Source organism: Phyllobates terribilis, unplaced genomic scaffold (assembly GCF_046119375.1).
Source record: "Phyllobates terribilis strain yellow unplaced genomic scaffold, ASM4611937v1 Scaffold_614__1_contigs__length_971095, whole genome shotgun sequence".
NCBI lineage: Eukaryota > Metazoa > Chordata > Amphibia > Anura > Dendrobatidae > Phyllobates > Phyllobates terribilis.
Window position 1 is genome coordinate 196,263 of NW_027363374.1, and position 13,515 is coordinate 209,777.

At 48.7% G+C, this 13,515-nt stretch overlaps 1 long non-coding RNA gene across 2 annotated transcripts in view; it reads left to right on the top strand.

Moving 5' to 3' along the window:
• Positions 1 to 13,515, top strand: part of LOC141233751 (uncharacterized) — a 174,028-nt gene that overhangs the window by 80,929 nt on the left and 79,584 nt on the right. For both annotated transcript variants that reach the window (XR_012299787.1, XR_012299786.1), the window contains exon 3: positions 1,969 to 2,080. This is a non-coding gene — a long non-coding RNA (uncharacterized lncRNA). The remainder of the gene's footprint in view (positions 1 to 1,968; positions 2,081 to 13,515) is intronic.

A 13,515-nucleotide genomic window follows, 5' to 3' on the forward strand; every position in this document is an offset into this window, starting at 1 on the left:
AGCAATTATGGGGCTGATGGGGCTTGGGAGAGCAATGATAGGGCGGGGAGAGCGATGATGGCATGGTGGGGCTGGGGAGAATAATGATGGAATGGTGGGGCTGGGGAGAGCAATAATGGGGCTGGGGGTGGAATGATGGGGCTGCTGGGGCTATGAAGAGCAATAATTGGGCTGATTGGTCTGGGGAGAACAATGATGGGACGGTGGGGTTGAAGAGAGCAATAATGGGGCTGGGGAAAGGAATGATGGGATGGTGGGGCTAGGAAGAGCAATAATGGGACTGATTGGGCTGGGGAGAGCAATAATGGGGCTGTAGGTGTTAGCGAGAGGAATGATGTGGCTGGGGAGAGCAATGATGGAGATGGGGAGAGCAATGATGTGACTGATGGGGCTGGGGAGAGCAATAATAGGGCTGGAGAGAGCAATGATGGAGCTGATGGGGATGGGGGAGCAATGATGGGGCTGATTGGGCTTCGGAGAGCAATGATGCAGCTGGGGAGAGCAATGATGGGGATGGTGGGGCTGGGGAGAGCAATGATGGGGCTGGGGAAAGCAATGATGGGATGGTGGGGCTGGGGAGGAATGGGGAAAGCAATGATGGGGCTGGGGGCTGAGGAGAGCAATGATGGGAATAGAGGCAATGGGGAGAGCAATGACGGGTTGCTGGGAGAGAGCAATGATTGGGATGCTGGGAGATAGCAATGATGGGGTGCTGGGAGAGAGCCATGGTGGGGGTGCTGGGAGAGAGCAATGATGGTGCTTGGAGAGAGCAATGACGGGGGTTGCTGTGAGACAGCAGTGACGGGTTGCTGGGAGAGAGCAATGACGTTGGTGCTGGGAGAGAGCAATGATAGGGGTGCTGGGACAGAGCAATGACGGGGTACTGTTAGAAAGCAATGACAGGGGTGCTGGGAGAGCAATGATGGGGTGCTGGGAGAGCAATGATTGAAGTGTTGGGAGAGAGCAATGACGGGGGTGCTGGGAGAGAGCAATGATGGAGGTGCTGGGACAGAGCAATGAAGGGAGTGCTGGGACAGAGCAATGATTGGTGTGCTGGGAGAGAGCAATGATGGAGGTGCTGGGACAGAGCAATGATGGGGTGCTGGGAGAAAGCAATGATGGGGTGCTGGGAGAGCAATGATGGGGTGCTAGGAGAGCAATGATTGAAGTGCTGGGAGAGAGCAATGACGGGGGTGCTGGGAGAGAGCAATGATGGAGGTGCTGGGACAGAGCAATGATGGGTGTGCTGGGACAGAGCAATGATGGGTGTGCTGGGACAGAGCAATGATGGAGGTGCTGGGACAGAGCAATGATGGTGTTGGGAGAGTGCAATGATGGGGGTGCTGGGAGAGAGCAATGATGGGGGTACTGGGAGAGAGCAATAATGGGGGAGCTGGGAGAGAGCAATGATGAAGGTGCTGGGGCAGAACAATAATGGGGTGCTGGGACAGAGCAATGATGGAGGTGCTGGGAGAGAGCAATGATGGGGTGCTGGGAGAGAGCAATGATGGGGGTGCTGGGAGAGAGCAATGATGGGGGTGCTGGGAGAGAGCAATGATGGGGGTGCTGGAAGAGAGCAATGATGGGGGTGCTGGAAGAGAGCAATGATGGGGGTGCTGGAAGAGAGCAATGATGGGGGTGCTGGGACAGAGCAATGATGGGGGTGCTGGGAGAGAGCAATGATGGGGGTGCTGGGAGAGAGCAATGATGGGGGTTTCACTTTACTGGTACTGTAAAGCCTTATATATTTTCCGTGTGAACGTAACCTTTCAGTTAATTGAGTCACAGAGACTGAATAATTGATATAATTGGGCGGCGGAGATTATAGTTAATGGCGAGCATAGTGCTGCTTATCACGTTATATTTTGATTACTAAGTGGCTAATAGTATATTAATGGGTGGGTGGTACATATCTGTATTCAGGGGAGCATGTATGTATACAATATATGTGACCTTGTTATTTTCTAGGCTGGAGATCATCGTGACAAGATGAGTCGTGGCTGGGAGATGTCGACATGAAGGTCTGACCAGATGGAGAAGAAGCAGCAGAAACAGACTCTGATCATATGAGACGTCAGCGGTAAGTGCCTGGATGTAAATATTATTCTGTATCTGCACTGTTTGACTTGGAGTGATAATGTTGTCTGTAAAATCCCTTAGGCTGCATTCTCACATTTGTGTGAAATGTTCGTGTGCTGCCAGATTTTTTCATCGGATGGTCCACGGACTCGTACAGTTTTATAAATCCATTCACACATCCATGAAAATCACTGATCTGAGAATGAGATCTGTGAGGGTCAGATAATGTTCTGTTCAGATCCGAATTTGAGGATTAGAATAGGACATGCTCAATGAGTCTGTAAAAGCGGGCAGCACACCGACACTGCACACAGATGCAGGAATGTAGCCAAATTATGTATAGCATACGCCCTTAGTATATAGTGTACTCACTTATTATGTATAGCATACTCCCTTAGTATATAGTGTACTCACTTATTATGTATAGCTTCGTCCTTAGTTATATAGTTTCCTCTTTTATTATGTATAACACCCTCCCTTATTATGTACCATTATCTCTAGCTCTAGGGGGTCACAGTTGGGAAATCATACTGTGTTGGGGTCAGCAAACTTTGCTCTGTGAGTTGAGGTGGGGTACAGTAGGGTCATTATACTGCGCGTGTGAAGGAATTCACCATGGGGACATCATACTGTGTTTGGGGTGCACTTTTGTTGGGATCACACTTTATGGGGCAAGAAAAGAGGAATCTAGTACTTCAGCAGGAGGAAAATTACTATGTAAAGGATGGAAAGTTGTGAGATCTACTCTTCTGTGACCCCCACAATTATTTATATTTTTTGGGGGAGGTGGGGTGCCCAGTTAGAACTTCTGCTACTGGGCCCCATGATTCCTATGTACGCCCCTGATTACAGGGCTGGAGGGGGAGAGCGGCGCTATAATATACAGAGGGGTGGGCAGAGAGAGCAGTGGCCATGCTGTAAGCAGCCTCTCTGCTCTGCTGGAGGCTAGAACCTCCTCTCCTTCTCTAACAGAGCAGACAGTGAGGCATCCTTTGTGCAGAACAACACAACTTTTTCAGAGGTGGATACCTTCTACTGACTCCTGGGCCCCCTGTCTCACGGCCCCCATAGCAGCAGCGTAGTCTGCCACTATGGGCCATATGCCAGTGCCCTCCAACAAGAATTGAAAGACTCTTGTCTGGCTACAAAAAGCATTTACACGCTGTGATAATTTCAAAAGGGGGTGCTACTAGGAACTAACCATGCAGGGTGCCCAAACTTTTGCATTGACCCATTTTCCTTTTTGTAATTTTTAAAATGTAAAAGATGAAAATATATATTTTTTCCTAAAATACAAATGCAATGTGTCATCTTTAACTTTAGCCCTTTTAGAGATCATTTCATCTTCAACTTGCTTAACTGTTCACAATAACAGTAATTTTGACCAAGGGTGCCCAAATTTTTACACGCCACTGTAATTTATACTAATCCATAGAAGACGCTCATAGTGATACCTATCATGGTTGTGTCTTACTGCAGGTGGGAAACCCTACTGGAATAAACAAGCCATGTCTAAGATGCCTGTGTGGTTTACCAGGGAACAATCCCGTTAGGTCATGTTCCCACAAAAAAAAAAATATCCTTAACGGTCCAAGCAAAGTGAATACAATTTCATGAAAACTGCCCACTGTACATCTATAACCTCAGCTGAAATGTGCATATTTTGGTGCATTTTTTCTCTACAGTCATATATGGGGATCTTGAAAAAAACACAGTTGAGTTTTGCAGTTGTGCAGTTTTTCTGTACCAAAAATGCATTGAAAATGCTGATTCAAATAAAGAGGAAAATGCAGCAAAAAAATGCAATAAGACAAAATTGTTATTGAGTATTTTGGTGTGGACACCTGTAGAAGACGTCGCTAAAAAGCAGCAGGAAAAAAAGGCACAAAAATCACTACGTATGTAGCAAAACCTGCAATGACCCATGTCCCTTTATTTGTATTATAACTGAGGCACTTATGACAGAGATTTTTCTGGAATGAGACTAGTGATGAGTGAGCACTAAAATGCTCGGGTGCTCGATGCTCGGGTCCAGCAAATTGGAATGCTCGGGTGCTCGACCAGAGCAATGAGCCCAATATAAACTCAAGCATTTTTCCGGTGACTACCCCCAGCGGTCTGCAGAGGGCCTAAAACTTGCACAAATTGATGGGAACAGTGCTCAAATGACATGGGAACAGCATGGGGAAGACACCTGGAAGCATTTCTGACTCCCATGTCACTGCTGTCAACAATGTTGTCAGAGCTATTACGCCACTTTTACGGACTCACAATAAAACATACAAAACTAAACCAAAATGGATTTTCCTGGGAAATATGTTAAGGAACATCCTTTCCAGGAAAATGACTTGTATATAAGGCAAAATGAATAACCAAAAACAAAATGCTCCTCCACACCTTAAGCTATGTTCACATGTAGCGTTTTTGATGCGTTTTTGCACTTTTGCATTGCTTTCAACCAAGACATATGCATTCACCGGGAAATGTCATTTTAACATTGGCCATGTGGTGTGTGAGACATGATCAGACACATCCTGTTTCATTTTTGGACTCTGAAAGTCCCAAAGCCTATTTTTATAGGGCCAGCAGTCGGCCCTCGCTATTATTAGAGAGCCATCAGCCGGCTATGCTTTGTTGTTCCCATTATTAACGAGTGGGTCTCCTATACAGTTATTGGAGGGGCTGCCAAAAATTTGGAGGAACTCCAATGCCCCTTGCTAGAGACGTAGAGGCCAGAGAGCCTCCTAAAAACAATGTTTATTAGGAAGTGGGTCTCCCATAGTGTTTTCCTATGCAGTGAATGCAAAAGCTGGCAAAAATTTGGAGGCACTCCAATGCCCCTTGGAGACGTAGAGGTCAAAGAGCCTCCTAAAAACAATGTTTATTAGGAAGTGGGTCTCCCATAGTGTTTTCCTATGCAGTGAATGCAAAAGCTGCTAAAAATTTGGAGGCACTCCAATGCCCTTTGCAAGAGACGTAGAGGTCAAAGAGCCTCCTAAAAACAATGTTCCTATTATTAGGACGTGTGTTTCCCATAGTGTTTTCCTAAGCAGTGAATGCAAAAGTTGCCACAAATTTGGAGGAACTTGCAAGACACGTAGAGGAGGTGATATGGTAGATATGGTGGTGAATGTTATGGTGATAGAGGATGAGGAGAAGGCAGAGAACAAGAGCAAATAGACAATATCAGGAAGCGTATACCCATGTATAGGTGTGAAGAGGTGCATGGGAATAGACCTCCCAAAAAAAGACACTGGATTTGAGTTTGTTACACTGCTAGCTATCATTCGGTCGTGTTGAGAAGTCTGGCCCAATCCAGCTCTTGTTCATTTTTATAAGAATCAGCCTGTCAGCATTTTCAGTTGACAGGCGGATGTGTTTATCAGTTATAATTCCACCAGCGGCACTAAAAACCAGCTCTGACAAAATGCTAGCGACAGGGCAGGCCAGGACCTCCAAGGCGTAGAGAGCCAGTTCATGCAACGTGTCCAGCTTGGATACCCAATAATTATAAGGCACAAAGGAATCACGGAGGACGTTGGTATGGTCAGCAAGGTATTCCCTCATCATCTTCCCAAACTTTGCACTCCTTGTGAGAGTACCCCGCGCCTCAAGGCCTGTAAGATGGGAGGGTCTGAAAAAACTGTCCCAGAACTTTGGCAGTGTTCCCCTGCCTCTGCTGGATTGGAGTTGTGTCTCTCTCGTCTGTACTCCTTGGTTGCCAATGAACTGTGACCTCTACTGCCAGCGTTTTCAGATGGGAATTTTTTTAATAATTCCGCAACAAGGGCCTTCTGGTACTGCCCCATTTTAGTAGACCTGCCCGCCTTGGGAATTAGAGATAGAAAGTCCTCATTGTAGCATGGGTCTAGAAGTGTCATTAACCAGTAATGACTGTCATCCAAAATTTGGAAAACGCGAGGGTCATGGGAAAGGCAGTGTAACATAAACTCAGCCATGCATGCCAGATTGCTAACAGGCAAGACTTCTGTGTCCTCACCAAGAGGACGACTGACCATGCTCTCCTCCTCCTCCATGTCCTCAGGCCATCCACGCTAAACAGACGGTATGACAGTTGTGCAGGTAGTACCATCTATAGAGCATGAAATTAGCTCCTCCTCCTAATCTTTCTCATTTTCACCCAGTACACATTGGGATGAGGTGAGGCTGGGCTGTGTGTAATCACCCTGTATGGTTCCTTGCTCCATCTCATCATGCTCCACCTGCAATGCATCCTCTTTGATTGTGAGCAGAGAGTTTCAGAAGACAGAGAAGCAAGATGGTGATGCTAATTATGGTATCATCACCGCTCACCATCTTGGTGGAGTCCTCAAAGTTTTGGAGGATGGTACATATTTTTGACAGGTCTTATGTGTGGAGTCTGAACTGAATACCGATGGCCTTGTTGATGCTGGTAGTCAACAACTGCCCTCTTGTGCTCGCAAATCCTTTCCAACATCTGCAATGTAGAGTTCCAATGCGTGGGGACATCACACATCAGTCGGTGAGCTGGAAACTGCAAACGCTGCTGAAACACGGCAAGGGCAGCGGAAGCTGTAGATGACTTTCTAAAATGGGCACACAGGCGGCGTACTTTGACAAGCAGATCCAGCAGTTCCGGGTAGGTTTTGAGAAACCGCTGAACCACGAGGTTAAGCACTTGAGCCAGGCATGGTACGTGTGTGAGCTCGCCTCGCCTCAGAGCTGCCACCAGGTTCCAGCCATTGTCACACACGACATTGCCTGGCTGTAGGTTCAGCGGTGTCATCCACAGATCTGCCTGCTCTTTCAGAGCTGTCCACAACTCTTCAGTGTTGGGTGGTTTGTCACCTAAGCATATTAGCTTCAGCACATCCTGCTGCCGCTTGGCCCAAGCAATGCTGCAGTGCTTCCATCTTGCGACTGATGTGGTAATTTCAGAGATGGATGCTGAAGAGGAGGAGAAGGTGCAAGAGCTGTAGAATGTGGGGGCAACCCTGATTGACCCAGGGCCCGCAATCCTCAGCGTCGGGAGGACGTGTTCCGTCCCAAAGTCTGACTGGGTCCCGGCTTCCACTATGTTAACCCAGTGTGCTGTCAGTGAGATGTACCGTCCCTACCCACAAGCACTTGTTCACGTGTCCGTGGTTAGGTGGACTTTCCCAGTAACTGCTTTTTTGTGGGCACGGCTAATGTTGAGGGACACATGCTCATGTAATGTGGGGATGGCACACTGTGAGAAATAGTGGCGGCTGGGGACCGAGTACCAAAGGACGGCCGCCGCCATCAGGTTGCGGAAAACTTCCGTCTTCACAAGCCTAAAAGGCAACATTTCGAGCGCAAGCAGTCACGAAATGTGTGAATTTAGTAGTGTGGCCTGTGGGGCATTGGCTGCGTATTTACACTTGCGTTCCAAGGACTATGGTAGGGACAACTGAATTCTGAGCTGGGACAAGGACATGGACATGCTTGCTGATGGTGCTAGTTGAGAGTGTGCAACAACAGGTGAAGGCTAGGAAGCATCTTCGCATGTGCCATGGACAGAGGATTGACTTGCATGCACAACAGCAGAAGAAGTGTGGCACCCCGGGGGTCTGGTTGCCACAGTAATAGAAATATTACGTCTGAGAGCAAGTGGGAGGTTTCTCTGGTCAGGAGCCCTTAAGCATGCAACATCTCCTGCCCAGATCTGGGTGGGGAGGAATCTGCCCTTATAAACTGGGTCTGGGGCGGGATTAGGGAGTCAGAGCCTGGAGAGGGAGAGTTACAGCAGGAGCTCTGTAGGAGCCAAGAGCTGAAGACCAGGGGCTGGAGCTGAGCAGAGCTCGCCCTGGCAGAAGAATCCAAGTACCGGACACCGGAGTCCGAGGCTGTGGGGACATATATTCACCCAGCAGCAGAAACCAGCCGGCAGGGGATTCCAGGTCCTCTGGCCATAGAAGCCCGGAAGCTCAACCACAAAGAAGGGACCAGCACCGCCATCGAGGAGCGGAGGCTACCAGAAGGCCCCAAGTCACCAGCCATACGGGTGAGCACCACACGGTATACTCAGGGACGTGGGCTACTTCCACTCGCTTACAGCAAGGTAGCCAGGAAGAGTGCAGATAGACGGGGAGGCCTACAACTCCACCTGGCCAGGGGAATTCCTGCTTGCTCGCAGACTGACCAGGCCCCTTATGCTAGCAAGTACTCCCGGGAGGGTCTGCCTTAATATCATCAGTAAAGACCCTGAACTGCACTGCAAAGACTCTGAGTCATTCCTGCTTTCCCACCTCATACAGCACTACTAGTACTGGGACTCCCGTGCACCATCACCCTCATCATCCACATTCCCTGCCCTGAGGCTATACTCTTCCCGTGGGGAGTTATCCCATCTTTTGCTGCGCACACCACACCATCCTCAGTGGACTGCCTCGCAGCGGCGGTACACCCTGACCACAATCCACGGGTGGTGTAGTCGGACAATTAACCTAAAACCCCACAAAATACAGTCATTGGCCTAACCACCATGAGCCACGGGACCGGGTCACCGCCACGGATACTACAACCCCCCAGAAGCGCGGCTCCGGGTGCCTCTCGGCCCAGGGGGCGAGTCAGAAGCAGTGGTGCCACCCACAGACACTGTTCCTGGACCCTGAGGTTCAGCCCACTTAGGGTGCTTTGTTGCCATATGCCTGATCATGCTGGTGGTGGTCAGGCTGGTAGCTTTGCTACCCCTGCTGATGCTGGCCTGGCAGGTGGTGCAAATGACCTTTTTGGGTTTATCAGCAGTGTCATTGAAAAACAACCAGACTCGGGAAGACCTAACAATTGTACTGGCAACTTCCGTTGAGTTGATGTTACAAGGAACGGTTGCCCGCCTTCTGTCTGCTGCCACCACACTGCTTCTTCCTGCCTGTTGGGGTGCTATGCCTCTCTCCCCCTGTGTGCTGCTGTCCTCACTCTGTATGTCCCCCTGTCAGGTTGGGTCAGTTATGATATCATCCGCCACCTCGTCTTTCACTTCCGCACCCTGGTCCTCCTCCTAAATTTCTGACAATTGTGTCTCATCATCGTCCACCTCTTGTGACAGTTTCCCACCGTGGCTGCTCAAATATTTGGGCATTGCTACATGCAATCTCCTCTTGCCCCGCTTCAAGTGGACCAGGTGAGAGGCCCGAATCTATAAATTGAAAAGTGAGCAGCTCTTCGGAGTGTCCAAGTGTGGGATCAGTTGTCTCCGGGCGCTCTGCATGGTGTGAGAAAGGAGGAGCAGGGTGAGGAATATGCGGTCCAGACTCACGTATACTGAGACTTGACTGTGTGGAAGACAGCGTGGTTGTGGTGGTGGCAAAGTGAAGCATTATCTGCTATCCAACCAATAACCTTTTCACACTGCTCTGTGTTCAATAGTGGTGTTCTGCGGTCCCCTATTAATTGGGACAGGAAGGTCGAGCGAGAAGATGTGGATGTTTGTTGTGGCACAATTTCAGCTAGCCAACGGCCTCAGCCTCGTCCTCTGCATGCACCATCATCAACATCACGTCCACTTCCCCATCCCTTGCCAAGCTACTTGCCCATTTTAAATGGAGGACAATATTTTCCACGTTCACTACAAATGGCTGGATATCAACCACAGCGATATGTGATATGTGTGACGGAAAACCACAGTTTTAAATAGCTGACCTGTAGGTAACTATTTTTAACAGCAACCTCGTGTCAATAACTTCACTGACACACTGCAGGAAAATTTCAATGGAGGCCAGAAATGGCAGAATTTTCAGCGCACTTATATGTGATCCGTGTTATGGACAATCCACAGTTTTAAGTAGATGGATTTTTAGCACTGTACTATGGAAAGGATCTGGCTGTATTCTGCAGTGCCAACAAGGAAATGGAGCAGAAAAATGGTATTCTCTGGATTGCTTTTTAAGCAAATAATGAGGATTAAGATCCCAAAAAAAATAATCCTGGCCCCTGATACCTGGAGCTATTTCTAGAAATATCTGTAAAAGCACCAGCAGCAGACAGAACTGGAATGGACCCTCTTTCTATATGCACTGTAATCTGCCACATACACTGCCTGCCTGCCTAGCACTGATATCTATGCAGCTGGATTAGTCCTCAGAAGGACTGTTAGTAGAGATGGATATGTGTATAATATATGGTGGTATAACTACACTAACTAAGAAACAAGCAAATCTCTCCTTAGCTCACCTCTCCCTACACTGCATGATGCAGTGACTGTGACGAGCATGGCGGCACAAGGTCTGATATAGACCCGATGACTCTGTGCGGCCAACCAATCATTGTAATGCCACAACCAACAAGGCTGTGGCATTACAGTGTGTCGCAGACAATTGCTGCATGTTCATTGTCTCTCTAAGGAGCGCCAAACATGCAGAGAGGGGGCCCGAGCTCCCGCTGAGCAAGTCAGGAAATACTCGGCGAGCGCCGAGCATCTCTAGCAGTGAGATGCTCGGGCGAGTACCGATCAGTAGCGAGCATGCTCGCTCATCACTAAATGAGACTTGTTCACATATGAATGTATTACAGTTTATGCACGTGCAATTCAGAAATAGGCAGAAAATTAGGATTAGTATCTAATATAATGTAGTTGGTCTGGGCTTTCATCACAAGTGACATGCTCCAATTTAGTTGTTCACCAGGTTTTTGCCTACAGTTCATTCATTCAGAGTCATACCTGGTGTAGCATCGGCGTCTCTGCCTCCTGCCCGGCAGAGACGCCGTCACTCTTACCGCCATGGTCCTGCTCCGGCGTCTTCCGGCCTCCCTGCAGCTGCTGCTGGTGCATGCAGCTTTCCCCGCTCTGTGCTTAGGGCGCACGCGCCCGCTCCCTCTCTCTTAAAGGGGCCTCGTGCGCCGTCCTGAAAAGTCCCCGAACAATGGCCGGAGGACTTCCCCTATAAATGGCACTTCCTCCAATATGGAGGTGCCCATGCAAGGTTGTAGCTCTGTCTACTTACCTCTGCTTCAGCCCTCAGGTCCCGCTGCTAGTCTGACTACCAGTCCTGTCCGCCAGCCTGACCCCCCTTCTGCCCGACAGTCTGTCTACAGTCCAGTCCGCCAGTCTGTCTATGGGCTCTGCCCACCTGCTTACCTGGAAGCACCTACCTGTTACCTGCCGTGCCTGCCAGCCTGCTTACCTGGAAGCACCTGCCTGTTACCTGCTGTGCCTGCCAGCCCGCTTACCTGGAAGCACCTGCCTGCAACCTCTTGTGCCACCAGCTTGTCTACCCGGATCACCAGTCAAGCCCGCCTGCCGTGTTCATCCGCTGTACCGGTCAGTCCCTACCTTCTGACCCGTGGGAGTCACCTGCTCTCATACAAGGTCTGGCCCAGAGTAGCACCTGGTCCCTCTGCTCGGTCCTTCTCTGGTCACAGAGTCGATTGAGCCGCCGTACGACCCCAGTCAGTCCGAGTTGATACACAGTTACGCCCCTCTGGTCCCTCCTTGCACCGCTAACACAGAGGTTCCACCACCCGGATCCGTAACACCTGGTAGTATATGGCAGTTCTAATTACTTTCATAGAAGCTAGAAGTAATCTATAAATATAATTCTATATAAAAAAATAAAAGAACCTGAATGCAATAGAGGATATCACCAGGAAAGTTTCAGATCCTTAGGCATTACTAAGGCTGGTGCTACTTGATGACTTTGACCATAACCCAGGTTTCATAGCCAAAGATCGCATTACGACCTCTAGTATACCGCAAATGACTCACCCCCTGGGCCGTGTGTGTAGGGGAACACCTGGAGCTGGGTCTCTGTGTAATACTGGGGGTTGTAGTCTCCGTGGTGGCGGCCCGGTCCCGTGGCTCAGGGTAATGTTTAATTGTCTGACTACGCCACCCGTGGATTGCGGTCACTGAGAACCACCGCTGCGGGGCAGACCGCTGAGACCGATGTTGTGTGCGCAGCAGAGGGTAGTATAACTCCGCACGGGAGGAGTATAGCCTCAGGGCAGCGTCTATAGACGGTGAGTGTTGTGGTGCGTGGGCGCAGCAAAAATGACTCAGAGTCCGTGCAGTGCAGTTCAGGGTCTTTACTGTTGGTGATGAAGAAGGCCCTGCCGGGAGTACTGGCTAACATTAGAGGCCTGGTCAGTCTGTGAGCGAACAAGAGTCCCCCTGGCCAGGTGGAGGTATAGGCCTTCCCGTCTGACTGCACTCTTCCTGGCTACCCTGCTGTAGTCGTGTAGTAGCCCACGTCCCTGAGTGTACCGTGTGGTGCTCACCCGTATGACTGGTGACTTGGGGCCTTTGGTTCCTTCCGCTCCTCGATGGCGGTGTCGGTCCCTTGCGTGTAACTGAGCCTCCGGGCTTTCTATGGCCAGAGGACCTGAAATCCCCTGCCAGGTGGTTTCTGCTGCTGGATGTAGATATCCCCACAGCCTCGGACTCCGGTGTTCGGTTCTCTGCGTCTTCTGCCAGGATGAGCTCTATCAGCTCCAATCCCTGGCCTTCAGCTCCTGGCTCCTACAGAGCTCCTTGCTGCTGCTCTGTCCCTTCCTCTGGAACTAGACTCCCTAACACCACCCCAGATCCAGTTTATAAAGGGCAGGTTCCTCCCCTCCCTGGACTGGTGCAGGAGGTGTGGCATGCAGTATTGCTCCTGACCAGGAAAACCCATGCTCGCTCTCAGACATGGTATTTCTACCACTGTGGCAACCAGACCCCTGGGGTGCCACACAACCACAACAAGCAAGTCACAAAAAGTTGGAACCACTTGGATTATCTCACTATGCTACAGGTTGTCTTCTATATAGTTTTATTTTTTAAAAATAAGCCTATTGTGGTCTGAAAATATGAAGAAAATAAATAGATACTCAACTACAAGACCGCTCCTTCACAGACCTACCCATACAGATCCCCTGTTTCTTCCTGGTTCAGATTGGCTGCAACATTGACATTCAGTCAGTGGCTGCTGACTGTCTGCAGTGGCTCTACAGCAAGATACGCAGTCAGCAGGGTGGAGAAATGGCAGGGGTCAGGTAGTTGAATATCTATTTTTTCATTATATATATATATATATATATATATATATATATATATATATATATATATATATATATATATATATATATATATATATATATATATATATATATATATATATATATATATATTTATATTATTTTAAATCCAGTATACCCAGTTTTAAAGTATAAATAAAGTAATGCACAGGCCATTTAACTAGTTTTCTAATCTGTCTGTTCACCAGTAATCAAAAGTATGTTTATCTCAGCGGCTGATGAGGGGCTTGTAAAGGGGGCAGGGGTTCCTCATGAGCTGCTAACTGAGAACGATCTAAATGACTAATGCAACAAAATGACTCATCAATCAAAAAAATGAGACATGAGTTCTTTAAATATTAAGAAGAAACTTAGATGACATTTGTATTAATTTCCTCTACAATTGGGAAAATAATATTAATGAGCCCATACCTGCAGGCT